Source organism: Tenrec ecaudatus, chromosome 1, assembly GCF_050624435.1.
Source record: "Tenrec ecaudatus isolate mTenEca1 chromosome 1, mTenEca1.hap1, whole genome shotgun sequence".
NCBI classification, from domain to species: domain Eukaryota; kingdom Metazoa; phylum Chordata; class Mammalia; order Afrosoricida; family Tenrecidae; genus Tenrec; species Tenrec ecaudatus.
This window is the reverse complement of record NC_134530.1, coordinates 221,829,386-221,847,982: the sequence shown is the minus strand read 5'-3', so window position 1 is coordinate 221,847,982 and position 18,597 is coordinate 221,829,386. Positions and strand designations below refer to the sequence as shown.

General features: G+C 45.1%; 1 pseudogene; it reads left to right on the top strand.

The window, feature by feature from the left end:
• Positions 1–1,497: 1,497 nt before the first annotated feature.
• On the top strand, positions 1,498–1,993 carry LOC142439641 (protein MIX23 pseudogene; annotated as a pseudogene).
• The last annotated feature ends 16,604 nt before the right edge of the window (positions 1,994–18,597 follow it).

Sequence of the window (18,597 nt, the reverse complement as noted above, 5' to 3'; positions counted from 1 at the left end):
GCCTTCTACAAATTGAGTGTTCACAATTTAAGCTCTAGAACCTTTCCCTCCATCCCATTGGGGTTATGTTACTGTCTCTTTGAAGCACAAGCTGGTGTGCTTCTTCCATGTTCTAGTTCTATTTTTCAAACTTATTTTTTCCATTTAAATTTTTTTCATACTTTTGTCTCTTACTCTTTCCTCCTTTAATTTTAATATTTACACCAAAATGTCAAGTAAAGAACAGATGATATCGGTACACACACACCCCAAGAAAAACAGACACAAATAACCGAACAGCAACCAGACCTAAAGGAAATGGCTGAAATTGAACAGACGATGGAATTCCCAGAGAAAAGAACTTCAAAGAATGATGGTTGCACTGATGCAGCAGATGGAGGAGTCTGAGAAGAAAAGTGGAAAACTAGAAAACATAGACACTCACTACTTGCCTTACAAGAAAAACTCTCCAAACAGAAACGCACACCAAAAAACTGTCACCTAGAACCTGTACCCAGTAAAAATATCAGGACTTCATTAAAACAAGACCACCTTTACAAAAAAAATACTCAATGAAGTACTATGGCCCCCAAATCAAAAGCAACAATACACAAATCTGAACCCAACCTACCAGACAATTCCTCACTGTGGTAGTTATATAATCATTTGTCAATTTGAGGACTAAGAGTGTAGAGGTAGAGTCTAGGCTGTCAATCTGGAGATAGACAATGAGACTTCTGTGGGCGTGGCCTTCCCCTGAGAATTCTGGGAAATCTGGAATTTCCTCCTTGAGGCAGAAGACACATCTCTCTCTCTGTCACTTCCTGGGAGACACTGCAGAAGACAAGCCACATGGACGTATCCAGATCTCTGAAGCCACAGAGAGACACCCCTGCCAGTGCTGAAATGCTTACAACGCCACTGGACCCAAAGACTTTCTACCCACTGACTTGTGATCGTCCTGCATTTGGCGTCATTGTATGTGTTTTGTGAGTCTGAAGAGGATTGGTTATGGACATGTGGGCTAATATCATCAGACTTATGGCCTTGGACTAGACTGGGTTGGGATGTTTTCTTAATGTGCAATTGCTCTTGTACATAAATCTCTTCCTTATGCACATATGTGTGTCCATGGATTTGCTTCTCTCATCTACCCAGACTAACACACTCACAAAAGAACCAAAATACACAGAGCAATGTCCAAACCAACAAAGTAACCCAGGAAGAAAAAGAAAGTTGCATTCAAAGTGAGCAGTAGACCAACTAACGGTTTTAACAAGAAAGAAAAGTTCATTGACACAGCCTTCAATTCCACACGGCAACTAACCTTTAGGAAATTACCCCTTGCTGAATTTTGGTACAGGATTAGAAAATCCATAATTATTTGGAAAAAGTCATCAAGATATTTATCCCTCTTCCAATTGTAAATAAATCTGAGATTTTCTTTAGATGGAAAACCATTTGTCTCCTATTAAGTCGGGCATTAAACATAATTGCAAAAAACGTGTGGCCAAATGAATGACCCTGGGTGACTTCAATAGACAAGTACGCTGGTCCAAGAAGGTGGTGCCCAGTGGCGGTGTGAATTGTGAGGAGCTCACCAAGTCCCAGGAATAATTATTCAATAAACACGACTAAGGACAGAATAGTGCATGAATTAAGCACTCTAGATCCAATAGCCTCCTTTGCATGGAAAAAACAATGCCAGCCAAACCTGTAAACAACTCTCTGGGTCTCAGATGTCAGCTTATTCCAATAAGGACAGAGTCATAACACATTGTACAGGCCAGACTTCAGGAGTAGTGAGAAACCGCCAGATAAGAAGAAAAAGAATTTGAACAATTTAGTGTTGTGAAAACAACTTAGAAAAGAACAGACAACATTGAAATGGATGCGGTCAGAGCTGAATGTTGAAGGAGGACATGACAGGAGCCGGAAGGTGTTTCATGAACGCTGCCGAATTCATGTTAAATCTCCAAAGAATGAACAGAGAAGGAGAGATACCGTTTTTTAAAGGTCTGGGTCATCTCAAAAGGGCTTGGCACATTAAAACATAAAAAGGCTATCACAGCTGGACACCAACAGGATGGAGTCCCTAGAGTGACAGCTGACCCACCAGTCTAAGACCTCTCGTTGATTTCTGACCCACTTAGCTAAGGCCTCAAACATAAATAAGCCTAATAATTACAGCGTTATCAACTACTATTTTAACTACTGATTCTGTTAAAAAAGGGGGGGGGTTGAAACCATTAAAATAATTTTTCTGATTTAGAAAAAAAATAGGAAACTATGCTCAGCGTTGCAAGGGCTCAGTAAGCAGGTTACTCTTTGCCCTTCTTGAAGGGCAACCCTTGAGGACTTACTTCTGCCTCCCATCATGTAACTACCCATGACCACCGAGTGCGGAAGCTGGATCGCAGAGGGATTATTTTGTGATTTATGAATTGTCACTGAGTTTGTTGTATTGTGGCTGGCGCAGGAGAGAAGATATGCTAGACAGACAATAACTAGGAGCCAAGAGATCACATTAGAATCAAAGTCCTTCTGTTTGGAATGCCCCTCTCCTGCGCTCCTCTAAACCCTATCTACAGTTCAAGGCAAAGCTCTAACGCTCCCATAGAGTCATAGAGCCTCAGCTTTGGAGAGCGAAATCATTCAGAGCGAGCTCTTTGCCCATCTGCGTGCTAGACTTTCATTCTCCTTCCCCTTAGGGGACCCTCAGAGAAAAGGCTTTGCTAAGCCCAGTTCGCAAGGGGAGGGATAGAAGTTCAGGTGCAGCCACTTGCCCATGGCCATCGCGCTCTGTCGAATGGGGACTCGGATGCAGACCTTTTTACTTTCCAGCCATGCCATTGCCTTTCAGCAGGAGCCCTGGTGGCATAGAGAGGGATGTGTTGGTCGGCCAACCAAGAGTTCTCCACTGGAAACCACCGCTCGCTCTGACGGGGCCATAGGAAGCTGTCTACTCCAGGAGAGAGGTACCGTCTCAGATACCCACAGGGGCAGTTCTACGTTCCAACCTGTCCCACATGTTCACCGTGAGTAGGAATCAACCCCACGGCAGTGAGTTTGAATTTCTTCATTTCACTCTACTATTATAAGGTGCTCTGGTGGCATAGGGGTTATATGCTGAGCTGCTAACTGCAAGGTCAGCAGTTCAAAACCACCAGCCACTTCACGGGAGAAAGATGAGGCTTTCTACTTAGGGGCAGTTCAGTTCTCCCCTGTCCTACAGAGTCACTGGGCGTCGGCAGTGAGTTAGCATTTTTGTGTGCTTATACTACTTTAAGTTCATCTAATAAACCCCGCCCCAGCTGTTGCTCAAATTCCCACTGAGATCTCCCCGAGAGTGTTTATCAGGCCTGTGTTTGAAAACCAGAGACAAATAATCCAACACATTTGAAAGCAGCCCACTACATCTATTGACTGTATTAAAATGTTTCTCCCAATATTGAACTGAAATAGTTCTTCCGAAACTCTTACCCATCACTAACAATATCCTTTGGGGTTCTGCGTAATACAATAGTGGAAGCGACTATTAGTCATATTCTAGTCTCTCCTTACATGCCAACAAGGTTCCTAACTGCACAGTGTAGCCGTGAAGCTAATAAAAGCTGGAGCTTCAGGGCCCCTTCTTGCCTGAGCTCCTGTGAGCACTAGCAGGGCCGGGAGTCATGGGCTATTCTAGAGGGAGAGGAGAACAGGTTACGAGACCCATTGCCACTGAGTCAATCCCAACTCGGAGTGATCCTGGGCAGGGTTTCTGAGGCCACAAATCCTGCGGGAGCCGGTAGCTTCATCTTCCTGCCACGGATCTGCTGGTGTTTGAACCACTGACCTCTGGGTTCAGACCAACAGGTCAAACACTTAGCTGTGCCACCAAAGTGGCCCAAAGCTTAGCAACGGTGCCCCGAAAGGTACTAAATTGTCTAACGAGATCTCAAAAGAAAGGAGCCAGAAATGCTAAATATCCAGTAACTTGTGGTGATTTTTGTTTCCCATACTTAACAAGTGCTCACTTTTAGATCTCATTTTACATCTTGGAATTTTGTTTTATTTTCTGTTTGAAAGCTTCCAAGAATTGTACTCAGCTCTAGAAACTCTGGACCAATTCTTGGATAGATCCATAGGATGCATGCTAAATATATTTTATATACTGTGTGTGTTAGTCTGGGTAGACTAGAGAAACAAATCCAGGGAAACTCACATGTGTGTAAGTAAGAGCTTTATATAAAAGAACAATTGTAGATTGAGAAAACATCTCAGCCCAGTCCAGAGGATCTCCATGTGGCTCCTCCAGCTCCAGGGCTCTGGCTCCATCAGCGTAGCTTCAGGTAGTGTAGCAGAGAGAGTGTGCCTGGCCTCCAGTGAGCTATTTATTTCCCTCATGCCTCCAAATGAGGTCATCAAGCTGTGACCTGATTGACAGGCTAGACTGCACCCTTTCGCAAGTTGACAGGAGAGTATGTAACTGCCACACTATATGTATACCTGGGCACTGACATGGGAGAGAAATTGTTTCCTCTCTTGTTGCTTGCTGTGTGCTACAAAGTTGATTCTGACTCACAGTGAACCAATGTGACCCATTAAAGTGTCCCCTAGGGTTTTCTAGACTGCAATCTTTATGGGAAAGAGATGGCAGGCCTTTCTCTTGGGGAGGTGTGGGTGCGTTTGATTTGCCATCTTTGGGCTAGCAGCCTAGTGCTAGCCACTAGGGATCTTTGTTTAACAGATTGTCATTTGGATCTCTGTAATCAGGTCAAGTATAGAATATGTTTCATTTTCTTTCTGTCCTGTGCTGATATAGCCACCACCACTCTACTATGATGACCAGAGTTGATTGGTCCAAGGGAGGCATCTGACCCTGGCCAGGCCAGTGATTGCTTGCCTGCAATATTTCAAACTGGAGTGGAAAGAGAGCCAGTCTCTCCGTTACCTGCCCTTTAAGCTATATTGTGCTGGATCAGCTGGCAACCGTGTCTCTTTTCTGTCATATGGAGGAAGCACACAAAGAGAATTTGAAGGAAAGAGAAGATAAGAGCTACAGAGAGTCGGTCTTTTCCATTGTCCCTTGAGCCCAGCTGCATTTCTGCCCTTCCTGTAAGTTGATTCATCCGTTTTTCCTTGATCGGGAAAGCTACCCAATCTTTCCAATAAAGTCCCGGTTCTATCTGAGCTGATCCAAGTAAGGCTTCTGCCTCTTATAAGCAAGATCCTTGCCTGCTAACATAGAAACTCATTAGACATCCCTATAAGGTCAAGTCCATGAACCAAGTCAAGGAGGACTGAAGGGACACCTGGCTTCTCCTCTTCATGACCCCAGTTTGCCTGACTCCTGAGCTACTAGAGTCACAGACCCAACAGCTAACAGTGTATCGCAAAGGCACCACAGTATCAATATCATCTTACCTTTCAAGTCTCCTCCTCCCACGTTCCCCATCACAGTAGGTCAATAGCATCAGGATCCACTCTCACATGCTCAAATCACAAACTTGGATGAGCCCCATGTCTTGGAAAGCCTAATGTGCCCTGGCCCAGGCCTCACCCTCTAATTTAACCAGGTGCCAGTCCCCGATTCCCGCTCTATCTTCTGTCCATCCTTGTTTGTCTAAAATTAATAAAGTAATATCACCCTTTCCCCCCAGTGCTCCGTCTCTGTGCTCATGTTACAGAAAGCTTCCCTGTGCAAAACCATAACTCCCGTGCAAAACATTTAAAATAGACTGTCTATGGAAGTACCTCCCTCAATCAGCTCTGTCTACTTTCTCTGGGTCTAGACCAGGCACAGAACCAGAAACAAGGTCATCTCAAGCCCCACATATCTAGGAATTTGAAACAATTGGGGTATGAAAAAAACACCCCAAAACCCTACGGACATAGTTCTGGAGTAATACGCTGTAAGGACTGTATTGACCGATGAAGTCCAGTTTCATTTAACTCTTTTGTGTTCCATAGGGCATACAGGGTCCCACCTTCATTTCTGCCTCTGGGGTTTGGTGGGAAGGTGCCATCCCAGTTTTAGCGCCTGAAGTCATCTGTTGGCGGTCTATATACCTGCATTAACTTGGAGAAACAAGGATCATGCCACCAACCTCTTGGGACTTATGTGCCCCCCCTCCCTAATTGAAGCACATTCCATGTTACTCCCCCAAAACGTTAAATATTTTCCCATTTCATTCAAAATGCCATCCATTGAGGAAAGCACATAGTTTCAACAAAGAATTTAAAGCAGAAAACAATTCAATCTTGAATGAGTTAACAAATAAATGATCGGACCTCTGCTGCCATCTAGATAGAAAAATTGATTCTCTGTGTGTGTGTGTCCTGCTTTCTCATCCTGTCCTCTTCCTAATTAAAAACAAAACAAAAAACCTCATGCAGAAGCATGTGCTCAGTGAGCCTACTTTCCTGCTTGGGCTTAGTAAGAGAGACCGGGGAAGTGATGTCTCTGCTCTTGACTTGGGTGAAAAGGGGCCTCCTGGGAAAACCCCACACAAGAGAAAAGTGATGAGAACAGATCAACAACATCCCAGTGCAAGTACCCCTCCCGCTGCCTAAGCCAGGCAAGTCGACGGCATTCCTCTGGCCGCGGGGACGGCCTCACTGCTGCTGCCAGCAACAACTCAGGTCAACGGAATGTTCGAGATTAGAAGATCTCTTGTGTGAAAACAACTTTTCATTGCGATTTGGGTGAAAGTTTACAAGCAAGTTGGTTTTTCACTCAATAATTCGTACACATTTTGTTCTGTGGCCTTAACTGCAATCCCCAGAAAGAGACCCCCCTTTTCCCACTTCCTCCTGTGTTCTCCGGTTCTCTTCATCCTCCTTGCCTATCCCTTCCTTCCTGCTGAACTTGACCTCAGCACACATGCTGCCCTTGGATCTCTATGCGTCACTGTCCTAAAGCGGGTGGACTCGCCTTGTGTGAGTGTTCACCTTGGAGGCCTGCCTGCCATTTGTCTGAACATTGAGTCACGAGGGTAAGCTCAGCTCCAGGCCTAAAGGTCTCTTTGGAGATCCAATGAAAGCCAGCGCTCTGTTCCTGGACAATGTGTGCGAGGTTTTAAGTTTGGGATCACTGCAGCTATGGCCAAGATCAAGCTGAGCGTAACAGGCTGTAGAAATCTAAGGAGAGGAACCAAGGAGTTGATTGACGGCAGTCCCGAGGCCCACTCACGCCACTTCTGAGTCTTAGAATTCCGGGAAGCCGCCATGTAAGCCACTATGGGGTTTATATTGGTCTGAACAAACACATATCTGGTGTAAGATATGAAAATAACAATCATTTATCATTTGTGAAGGGTCCACAAGGGGTGGTGGTGGTAAAAAGAGGATCTGACACCAAGGGCTCAATAGAAAATAAACAAGTGCCTAGAAAATAATGATGGCAACAGATGCGCAAATGTGCTTGATACAATTGATGCATGGATTGTTCCAAGAGCTTTAGGAGCCCCCAATAAGATATTTTTGAAAATAAAAGATAAAATAATCATTTATAAATTATTAAGGGTTCATGAGGGAGGGGGAGCAGAGAGGGAGGGGAGGGAAATAAGGAAAATGAGGAGCTGATTCCAGGAACCCAAGAGAATGATGAGGGCAACGAATGTATAAGGGTGTTTTACACAATTAATGTATGTATGGATTGTGATAAGAGTTGTATGAGCCCCATAATCCCCAAACTGGAAACAAATGTACTTAAACTGGTGAAGGGGTGGACGATCTGTGGGACATCCAAGTAATGGGGCGCTGCTGTTCTACGAGAAGATCTATCCACGGCCACAGGCAGCTCCCTGGGGGAATCGCACATTCATTGTTGCTACCAAAGAAGTCACATGCAAGGGGCTCTGTGCTGTGTGATTCCATTTCTTAGGCATTCTGGAAAAAGGCGGGGGAGGGGGGGCAGTTGAGGAAAGGTGTTAACTACAGTTGGGTGGCATGAGGACATTGTGTGTGTGTGTAAGTGGGGGGGTAGTAGAATTAACCCGTTCTTTTTCTTTTTAATTAAATCATTTTATTGGGACTCATACAGCTCTTATCACAATCCATCCATCCATCCATTGTGTCAAGCACATTTATACATTTGTTGCCCTCATCATTCTCAAAACATTTGCTTTCTACTTGAGCCCTTGATATCAGCTCCTTATTTTTCCCCTCCCTCCCCTGTCCCCCCTCCCTCATGAACTCTTGATAATTTATAAATTATTATTGTTTTGTCATATCTTACATTGTCCAACGTCTCCCTTCACCCACTTTTCTGTTGTCCATCCTCCAGGGAGAGGTTATATGTAGATCTTTGTAATCGGTTCCCCTTCCTACCACACCTTCCCACCACCCTCCCGGTATCATCACTTTCACCATTGGTCCTGAAGGGACCATCTGTCCTGAATTCCCTGTGTTTCCAGTTCCTATCTGTACCAGTGTACATCATCTGGTGTAGCCAGATTTTAAAGGTAGAATTGGGATCATGATAGTGTGTGTGTGGGGGGCGGGGAGAGAAGGATTTAAGAACTAGAGGAAAGTTGTATGTTTCATTGTTGCTAGCCTGTACCCTGACTGGCTCGTCTCCTCCCCGAGATTCTTCTGTAAGGGGGTATCCAGTTGCCTGATCCCTTCAACACCTCATGGTCACACAGGCTGGTGTGCTTCTTCCATGGGCTTTGTTGCTTCTCAGCTAGATGGCCTCTTGTTTATCTTCAAGCCTTTAAGATCCCAGACGCTATAGCTTTTGATAGCCAGGCACCATCAGGTTTCTTCACCATATTTGCTTATGCCAACCTGTTCTATATCATCATTATAACAGTGATCACATGTGTGTGCTAGCAGTTGCATGATTGTAAATATTCACCAAAATTCTTAGAACTATATACTAAAAGGTGAATTTTACTGTCTGCAAACATTTTTCTAAGTGAATGTATTTTAAACAATAATGTCTCTGCAGTAGTTTTCAATCTATCAGATGAGTCCCAATCTTGAGGGAGTTCTACTTTGACTGGTGCACAGGTCTTTGTAAAGAAAACAAAAATCCTCACAACTGGAACAGCAGACAACATCACAGACAAAACATTGAAGTTGTTGAGGATTTCCATTTACGTGGCTCTACAATCAGTCTGCCCATGGAAGCAGCAGTCAGGAAATCAAACTACGTATTTTTGTTAGCCCAGGTTGACTAGAGAAACAAATCCAGAGACACTCATATATGTGTAAGAAAGGGCCTTATATTAAGAAGTAATTATATATCAAGCAAATATCCCAGCCAAGTCCAGATCAAGTCCATAAGTCCAATGCTAGTCTATAAGTCTGATACTAGTCCATACATTGCTCTTCAGACTCTCACAGTCACGTGGAATGACGCAGAGTGCAGGAACATCACTGGGTGGTGGGTGCAACATCTTGTGGATTCAATGGTGGTGGTGGAATCACAGGTCTCTGTAGCTCCCAGCGTGACTATTTATCCCTATAATGCCAAGTGTGATGTTTTCATAACATTTAATTAAATATATATGCTGATAACTATGAAAGTAAAAAATAAAAGCAAAAAAATCCCCCTGAAAGTCACAATTCAGGCATTATAGGGTTAACCAGAAGTTGAAGGCAGAGAGAGAAGGAGAGCACAAGGAGGCACCATCAGGCTGTGACTGATTGACAGGTAGAACACCACCCCTACAGGTTTATATACCTTCAAGTTGGCATGAGATGATGTAACTACCACAGTGTTGCACTGGGCAAATCTCTGGCACAGGACCTCTTTAAAGAGAAAAGATGTCATTTGAGGAGTAAGGTGACCTGGCCCAAGTCATGGTGTTTTGAACTGTCTCGGGTGCATGTGAAAAGTTGGACAATGAATAAGGAAGACCAGAGAACTGATGTCTTTGAATTAGGGTGTTGGCATAGAATATGGCAAGCACCATAGCCTGCCAGAAGAGCAAACATATTTGTTTTGGAAGAAACACAGCCAGATTGTTCCTAGAAAAGAGGAGGTCCAATTTGTCTTTTGCACTTTGAAGGAGTTGTCTGGAAGGACCAGTCCCTGGAGGCCAACACGAAGGCGTAAGCCAACCCGCCACCGGGGCCTTGTTAAAATTTAGACAAGTACTAACGGACCCCGCTTCAACAATGGACCCCAATAGAAAGTGAAGTGAGAGCGTAAGCATTACAAGGTAGAGTTTACTGAGGAAAGGCGTCTTGAAAAGGACAAGAGGCTAGAAGGGCAGAAATATGGCGGCCATGAAAGTGCTTTGGAAAGCAACAAGATTTCTAAAAGTACAGGCGTCCTCATTTTCTTTGCATCTCCCATAAATTCTACCATAATATTATGCATAATGTCTATATTTGCTAAAAAAGTTTCCTTTTATTAAATGGAATTCATAAATTAACGAAATTGTTCGAAGGTGTGGGAGGCATTCCGCACAGAAGAGAATGCCTAGGAGAACTCACTGTGATCAAGTTGACTTTGACTCCTAGCAACCCTACAGGACAGAGTAGAACTGCCCCTGTGGGTGTCTGAGACTAAGTCTTTACAGCCTCATCTTTCTCCTGTGGAGCAGCTGGTGGATTGAACCACTGACCTGATGGTTGGCAGCTCCACACATAACCCGCTCAACACTCAGAGCTGCCTGCCGAGAAACAGTGCCTACACATTTGCTCCGCCGCTGGCTCAGATGCCAGGGCCTCCTCCCCCGGAGTGAACAGAGTTTAAGAATGGCCAACTTTTTGTGTTTTGTTTTCATTTCAACAACTTCTACATGTACAATTCAGGGTCATCGATTATATTCCGTGTTGTACAACCATTATTGATATCCTTTTCCAAATTATTCCACCACCATTAAGATAAACTCAATACCTCATAAGCAAAAACTCCTCCTCCTTCACCCATGGTAACCATTGGTCAAGTTTGGTTTCTTATTCTTTTTTGGTACATTTCTTGATATAGTATTCACATACACACTTTCATAGTTAAATCGCTTTTTAAAAGAGTTGTATATACGTCATCACAATCAGTTCTAATGTTCCCTCCCACCTCCTGTATTCATTGTTTGGGCCCCAAATCCCCTCACCCTCCCAACTCCACCCCCTACCCCCACGTCCCCAATAAACTATTACATCAATTATTGTCTCTATGCATCCACACCTTCTGTGCTTCCCAAACTGGGAAACCCAACAGAAACAAGAAATAAAAACAAAACAGCCAGAAGGAAATAATAATAATATAAAGATAAAAAGAAATAGAGTATGAAAGAAAGGATCACCAACAGTATTTAAAAAGCCAGAGAAGAAATTTCGGTCATGGCACAAATGAGAAGTATTGGAGCCTCGAGCAGATTCAGGTTGGGTCAAGAGGGAGGTCAACCGACCAAGTATCATATTATATCATGGTTCGATCTACTATGATCAAGTTGACAATAATCTTTGTCTGGCTGTACAGCTTTCCGAGTCCCTCACCAGTGGCAGAGGGGATCTGCTAAAGGGGTCATCTGACTGGACACCCTGCAGATGGTGTTTGGATTCCCCCTGTCCTCCACAGCCTTCTACCAAGTGGGTGTTCACAATTTAGGTCCTGATACTTCTCTCTGTCATATTTGGATTTTGTTATCGCCATCGTTAGATCACAGAAGCTGGTGTGTTTCTTTGATGTGGACTCAATTGACTCCTCACTTAGATTCTGCTTATTTGAATACAAGCTTTTAAGACCCCAGACACTCTTCCATTTGGTAGCCGGACACCATCTGCTTTCTTCACCACACTTTGCTGTAGCAACCCTTATTTCCTTCTTCTTCTTCTTTTTTTTAGCACCCTTCTTTTCAGGGATCTCTTCAGGAGGGTGAATATTGAGCAGCACCATGTTATGAGAACTGTTAGGGCTAGAATTAAGTAGGAATCCCGAAGCCATCTAGAATATCCACCTTTTATCATGCAAAACCAAAAGGGCAGCATTTGCTGCAAAACCAACCTCAGAAAGCAGGAAAAGGTAGGGACAAAAGGGGGTGCGGGGGAAGATAAATGGTTACAGAGAACACAGAGAAGTGCTATTACATGGAGGAAGGTGCAACAGATGTTATGAAACTTCAACATCGTTGAAAATGGAAAATAGGTTGTAAAATAAAATATAAAATGTCACCCAAACCAGAATAAATTCAAAAGAAGAAGACTGGCCACCTTTCCATCTTGTAATCTAAAATAACTGAGGTGAAACTTTTGGTGCTAGGATACTCTGACGTTTGTGTAGCTGGTATCAGTTTCCCTAGTCTACGTGAAACTGTGCACTCTGATGGATGTAGAGATAAGCCCCCATCTGAATTGTAGCCCAGGGTGGGCATCCTTCCTGCAGATGCCCCTCTGGTTGACTTCCTTTCCTGCCTGACTGCAGGGCTCGGAGCTCTGCAGATCAGACTGTTGGTGGTATCTTGCTTCCCAGATCTTTCAGCTGCAGATGGGTGATGTGACAATGAGCCCTCACGGAGGTCGGATCCCAGGTACAGGGGACAGAGCAGCAACCACCTCCGGTAGTCAGCATCTTGGTAGCCCACAGGGACCCCACAAACCCGGTGATGATCTGATTCCCCAGAGTGAAAGAAAACTGCTGTTTTAACTACCTTCCCTCACTCCCCCACAGTCCTAAAAACCCCGACATCTCCCCATCAGAATGGTCCTTTCCCCTACAAACTATACACCCCAGGGACTGTAATGACTTATTTCAATTCAGATGGATCCTGGGATACCCTGTGACTATTCTGAGTAGGTTCTGACTCATCGCAACCTGTGGATGGAGTGGAACTTTCCCATGGGGTTTCCTAGATGGTCAGCTAGTTCCCCCCTCAGAGAGCCGGGCGCGGTTAGAGTTGCTGACCTTTGAGTTAACAGCCATGTCCTTAATCTTTGTGACACCAGGGATCCTTTGCAATAGTCTAACCTTTAGGAAATCTAGCTGAATCCATTCCCTGGACACTGAACTCTGATTGCTCAACTCTAAAATCCTCTTGTTTTGTTTGTTTGTTTGTTTTTAATGAAAACACCATGCTCTTGTTTATGATTGTTCTTTAGACTTTCTGTTGTGGCAGTTTGCATCATCAAAAAGTATGCCGATTTCAAATTTTAATACTTTTAATACAGAAGGCGCATCTGTTTTTCCCTTTAAAATTTATTTTGTGGTGGTTGCGAAACTTACACCAATCCAACAGTTTCCACACGTACAATGTAGTGACATTAACTGCATCCTTCCGGTGTGCGATAGCTCTCTCCTTCCTTTCCTGAGTTGTCACTCCCACATGAACATAAATTCACTGTCCCCTCAGAGTCCTGTGTCACCTTTCAAACTGCTGTTGTCCCACCGATTGCTCTTAAAAGAGCTAGCGCTCAAGGCAGCATTGTTTCCTAATTAAGCTAAACTATTGTTAAGTTAAATAAATAAAAAGCATGGGATTCCCTTTAAAGATTATCTGGAGACAATAGTTTCTCGGCTTCTATTTTTCAAGGATTTAGAAAGTCTGGAGTCCATGAGGATTTGAAATTAATTTCTACATTGTCTCCTTTTTATGCAGGACTAGTCGATGGAATCTTTGATTAAAATGTCCAGGAATGGTTGCCAGGCACTCTCCACGCTTTCCGGTCTCGTGGCAGAGGAAGCAGCTGACCACGGAGGCACGATGGACTAAGCTGTCTTCTTCAGCAGAATTGGCCACCCCCCGCCTCCAATCCTACGGACAGCACAGAGGGCCGTGGAAAAGGAAAGCCTACACCTCAGAAATCCCAGCACAAAGATAAGTAGACACAAATTTATTCAGATAAAAGAGCAGGTGTACCTGTTGATAGATTTCCCTTTAGACACCAGTCAGAGGGCATTGCGCCCCAGCTCTCCCGCCCCATTTTCCCTGGTCCCACAGGTAGCCAGGGTAGCTGACTGATCAGCTCTCTGTCAACAGCCCAGGGCTTGGCTCTTGGCCCAGGCTGAGGGAGCCTCTCGGATAGCACAGCCTACTGAGCCTCAAGGGGAGACCCATACAAGGCAGCCTGCAGGAGGCTTAAATAGTGACTAGATTAACTCTCCTCACAAGCCCGGGGACCCCAGCCCCACTCAGCAAGGCGAATCCCTGGCCCCTCAGCTACAGCTCTGCACGGCCCTATTTTGAGGCACCCAAAAATACAGCCATGCCAGGGGTCCCAGTCCCACTCGCTAGCAGAAAACACATACCACACTAAGTTCATTAGCAAGTCATTAGCATAACAACACCATAGAAAATGCACCACTGGTTACAAAGCACAGACAGGGAGTCTGAGCTTAAGGCAAGGACCCAAATAAACCCTAGAGTCCAGGGGCTCAGTCTGGCTGAGATACTGGGGAGATAGAGCACCCACCCGCCAGCTGTTCCACTCAGTCCAGTCCCTGAGTCCCAGAGATCTAACTCTGCAGGACCCCATCTTAAGACACACCTCCCCGCCCCAAAGCATGGCCATTTCCCAGCTGTTTTCTTTCCTTTGTTTCCCCTCTCTTCCTTTGTTAGCCGACAACACAGCCCTGGACCATTAGTAAGGTACCCGCATATCAATACAAGTAGAAACTGCATGAGAGGTTTTACAAAGCAGACACAACTCTACCACAGGTCAATAAGAAAATAACAGGCAACCCAATTCAGATGTGAAAAGCCGTAAACAGACACTTTACCAAAAATGAAGTGCAAACGGCTAACAAGCCATGGAGAAAATGCTCCCAATCACTAGCCATCAGGAAGATGCAAATTAAGACCACAATGAGAGACCACTTACCCCACCATGCCAGCCCAGTTAAAAACACACACAAACAGAAACATCAAATACTCGTGAGGAGGTGGAGAGATGGGGACTTGCAAACACTATCTGTGGACCTGTAAAGACACACACCCACTACAGAAAATGATATGGCATCACTGAAAGCAACTGGACATTGAAATCCCATCTGATCCAGCAATACCACTATGAAGCATATAGCCTAAAGAATGAGACACGACACGAGTGGAAGTGTGTTCTCTCATGTTTTCAGGAGCACGGTTCACAATCGTAAGACCCTGCAAGCAGCCCAAATACCCAAAGGGCTGAAGAAGGTACTACAGAACCGACGGTACACACCCAATGGAAGACGACGCGTCTCTAAGAAACAGTGATGAAAGCATGAGACACCGCATGACATGGAAGGACCTGGAAGTCTGCCTGCCCATCATGAGCCATACATCCCCCTTATGTGCACCTCGTAAGAGCCTCGTCGGAAGAGAAGACCACACATCGACTGGGGCCACTCCTTCAAGAAGGGGGAAGGGAGGCGGCCGTGCACTTGCTGTGCAGCAGTGAGCCAAGGCTGCGGCAAGTCCACAGGAGGGAGAGGGAGACTCAGTAGAAGATCACGTGGGGACCAGGGCAGGCCATCTGCACTTCCAAGGAGGCCTGGGGTTTCTGGTGGCGGGGACGCTGGGTGAATGGGAGGAGCATCTGGAAGGGATGCCCAACCCTAACTGTCAGGGACCTACGGGGAGAACCAAGCCGGTTTTATGTTCCTGGGTAGACACTCGGAATACGTTTCTACCCAACCCTTGGGGAGCCACGACATGGAAGAGGCATTACAATGAACTTAGACGCTGGTCTTCCAGGGAACATGGGATCCCCCAAAACCACACCAGAAGGACTTGATGTGGATGCCTGAATGAATACACCGGGCCCTACCTCAAACCTTCTGTAGCCTTTGGACTTAGGACTGAAACTCCCTGATGGGAAGAGAAGCAAAGATGCCCACCTAAGACTGTGGAAAGGGTGGTCAGTGGACCTTGGGTCGGACCCCTGGCTTAGTGGGCATCCAATGACAGGGGACCTAGATCTGAACTACCCTACGGCTCATTTGCTAACCTGCTGTGTTCCACAGGGTTCTCTAGAGAGACAAAACCACATTGCTAATAATTTATATATACACACACAGATATATAACACAGAAATGAACAGTTAAATTATATCCAGATAGATAGATAGATCTATAACACAAGAAACGAACAGTTAAATTCTAAAGCAGTACAAATGGCTCAGTGCAACTCACTCCTGTGAGAGAGTTGTGAGACACTGGCAGTCCTTCAAGTCTTAAGGGCCACCAGGTAGTCCTCTGTGGAGAGAATTCCGGCTATCCAAGCACAGGCAGCAAACAGCAAGGCAGGTCACCAACCATCAGCCAGGTCACCAACAGTCAGTCCGCAGGTCAAGAGATGTAAATTCCAATTGTGTGGTGAAGCAGATCTTGAAGGAACCTCAAATTACAGCAACACAGTCCGCAGGTTAAGTGTCTCACAGGTAGTGTAGCTTGCAAATTGAGGCACAGAACAAGCAAGGCAGTTGCACACTGGTCCGATGATCAAAGAGTGAGAGACAAGAAAGGGCGAGGCTTGCCGAGCCATTTATCTCTCCACCCTTCAATTAATCCCACATGTGTTTATCATCGGCCAGGCTGGCACAATAAACTAACTTCCTCACCTGCTCACTGTCACTTCTGTAATTTTCCATTGCTTAAGCTTTTTACTTCTGCATGAGTTTTCCCACCCAGAGCCAAAATTCAAATACCGGCGGGAAGCTCCCCAGCTGTTCATCCCCTAGTCAGGGTGTGCCGTTGTGGTTGGACTCGAAAAGCCACCCACTCGGGGTTTGTTCCTTTATAAACTGGGGTTTGAGTAGCCATAGCCACCTCACGGTCACTGGCTTATAATAAAGCTTCCCATTTGGCCAATTTGTCATGGTCCTGGTTGACATGGCAACCACCATATATTTAGAATGTCATTGCTCCCCTTGCCAGTTATGAATCTAATAGGCAGGGATCTGCCCTTGTAACAAATAATACAGTAAACTTTGCCCCATGCTCAATGTAAACAGAGTTCAGCCAATGAAGAAATCAAGCTGTACAAACAGCAGCTCATGGACTGCAGCGTGCAGTTGGACTGTGCTCCCGTAAGCTCAAAGCAGCAGCACCTGACACGCTATGACACTGGGTAAGTTGTGGATGGCGTCGACACCATCGCTTCATACCACAGGGGGCCAATGAGAATGCTTTTCTTCTTCATTTTTTCCCATCCTTTTCCTTTCTACCTTTGTTTTCTTAGGTTGTTGTTCTTGTTGGTTTTGGTTTTTGTCACAATATGACTATCAAAGTAAACCAGAGTTGTTCATATCCCTTGTGGAAGCAGATGGATTCTGGGCTCCCACTTAATTCTAGCTGCGATCCAGGAACAATCAGTTCTTGTAACGTGGCCCCGCTCCACACTCACCTTCAAGAAGGCATCACAGAAGACCAGGGCGCAGATGAGGCTAAGAAAGCAGGTGGCACCAGCTATTATTTGGAATCGTGTCCGGGGTCTCAAAGTCTTGTTTTCGAACAAGCCGCCAACTAAGTGAGGCATCAACTAAGTCCAAATAGAAGAAGACCACCAGCCCGTGTGATCCAAAGATGACAGTAACAAAACCTAAATGTAACAAAGGGAAACGCGTCAGAGCTTAAATTGTGAACGAACACCCAATGTACAGAAGGCTCTGGGCGACAGTGGGAACCCAAAACCCATCTGCAGAGGGTCCAGTCAGATTAAGCCTCTGGCAGGCCCCCTCTGGTCAAAGGTCAGAGAGACTATTGCAAGCTTATTATAGTCGATCAAACTACGTTCTGACACTTGGCCAGTGGACCTTCCTCTTGACCCAACCTAGATCTGCTCTAGGCTTTTTTAATGGCGCTGGTGGTCTTTTCTTTTTCGCTCTCTTCCCCTTTATATCATTCTTCCGATCACTTTCTTCTGCTGCTTCAGTTGCTCTTGTTTCCTGTTGGGTGCCCAGTGGATGGAGCACAGCAGGAATGGGCGAATAGAGAGAGGGACCCAAGCAAGGCGTTCATGGGAGCACTGGCACTGTGACGACGCACACACGACTTCTAAAAAAGTGACTTAACAATCAAAGTGCATAATGTGTGGATTTCAGATCAAGAAAACGACTACATTCTTAAGAAGAAGAGGATTGCCCTAGTGTTATCCCCACACCCACACCATCTTGCAGCCCGGCCAGAATAAGGGTTTTCATTTCCCCACATCCGGGTCGGCATTTGGCGCTTTCCGTTTTGGTTTGTTTTTGGGGCAATCGTTGTTTGAATGCTTGGTTCTTAACCTTAGCCAACCTCACTCCCTACCGTGGAGTCATGCCAACCCCGGGCGACCTGCTCCTGGGCTTAGCCCTCCCAGTGACAGCGCAATGGCATCTCCTTGTGGTTTCGCTTTATGTCCCTCTGTTGGCCCGTGACACTCAACACCTTTTCCTGGTTCTCCATCACTTGGATCACTTGGATGTCTTCTTTGGTGAGCTGTCTGTTCAAGCCCTTTGCCTCTTTTACGAGTGGGTTATTTGTCCCTTTGTTGTTAAGCTGTCAAGGCTTTAAATGTTTTTTGGTTGTTGGTCTTGCCAGATATATGGCTTCTAAAGACATCCTCCTAGTTGGTTGCTTGTCTTTTAACTTTTTTGACAAAATCTTTTTTTTTAACCAATACAAATCGATTTGATTTTATTAAACATACACCTCATCAAGGAAACAGATATGTGAGGGTGTGCTACATATTTAAAATATAAACTCTGGCAAAGCCTTTTGAT